Source organism: Rhagoletis pomonella, unplaced genomic scaffold (genome assembly GCF_013731165.1).
Source record: "Rhagoletis pomonella isolate Grant_MI unplaced genomic scaffold, Rhpom_1.0 Rhpom_scaffold_00044, whole genome shotgun sequence".
Classification (NCBI taxonomy): domain Eukaryota; kingdom Metazoa; phylum Arthropoda; class Insecta; order Diptera; family Tephritidae; genus Rhagoletis; species Rhagoletis pomonella.
Genome location: NW_023458598.1, coordinates 310661 through 312148, shown reverse-complemented (window position 1 = coordinate 312148; position 1488 = coordinate 310661).

The following is a 1488-nucleotide window of genomic DNA, read 5'->3' as shown; positions in this document are numbered from 1 at the left end:
GTAGTCTGAGACGCAATAATCTTTTAAAATTGGCGCCATTTCATGGTAAAAGGCATTTGGTATCGCGCTTTTAAACTAAAGCTTTCTTAACACTTTCAGTACAAAAATTCTACTACTGATTCTACAAATTTTAATATACATAAATATGTATACCGGCTAATTTGGATCACTCATTTCAAAAATCGCATCCAAAAATTTTTAGAACTTTAAATTTTACCGTCATCCTGGTTCCTTTAAATTTGTCAGTGATATCCTAGGTGTTTAAAAAAGAAAGTGATCTAAGCTATATTTATTTTTTGCTTTCGCGAAATAAATTTCGAAACTATGAATAACACGAATCCGAACCAAATTCCACGGATATTTGGTAAGTATTTTTCTATAGATTACACTGCTGCCAATTTTACTTTTGTGACAAACACGGTAATCGCAATTGCAGCTTGCACTTTAATTTCATATACAACTCAATTCTGTAGCTACTCCAGATCGCCCTAACTAAGTCGTATGACTGAGCAATTATATATAGAAGCGTTGAGAATGAGTCAAAAAAATGTTTAAACGCTTATATTTTGTCACCTACTTCACCGATTTGAAATCTGACAATTTTTGGATAACCTATGGAGCTTGCACTTTAACCCTCTGGTAGGCCAATTTTTTTATGAGTTGAAAAATTCAGGAATGGGTGATTTTAGCACGAGAAATCCAAAACTGATGTCCATTTCGATCTGTGACAGTAACTTTTTCCTACAGGGGAGAAAAACCAAGACCGTCTGGAGACGGGCTCGCCGATATACTTACACATAGTTTCAGCTTTATCTTACACAATGTTGACCTACGAACCGGCAATGCCGTCAGCAGACGGTCAAAAATGCAAAACTGGGGTTTTATATGTCGGCAAGCCGGTCTGTAGACGGTCTGTGTTCGAAAGCAATTTTCTCCATTTCGAATGGTGACATAATTCTAAAACTTATATTAAAATATGGTGCTTTTAACAACAAAATCCACCGAATTTTTTTATATCAAAAAATTTGTCAAAAGAAAAAATTTCTTTAATTACGAAATTACTAAATAGCAAGAAATAATTAATTTTAACCGTGTTTTCAAAATCTGTAATTTAACTGCCGATTAAAATATAACGGATTGACATAACGGATTAAAGTTTACTTCGCCGTAAGGGTACGAGTTTTGTCTAAAGATCGCGCCTTACGAATATAGAAAAAAATGATTATAGGTGCACTAAAAAGGTGTTTATTTAACGACCGTCTGGAGGCGGTTCTGCCTAATAGAGGGTTAATTTGATATACAACTCAATTCTGTAGCTGCAGCAGATCGCCCTAACTAAGTCGTATGACTGAACAATTACACAGCCACACAAAAAAAAATTTGTGTTCTGACCCAAAGGTCTCACTATGTGTACTGTATGTTTTGGGGTCGCTGAATCCGAATCCGAGGTCCATTTAACCCCATCAGTTCAGGGTTTTGATATAACCC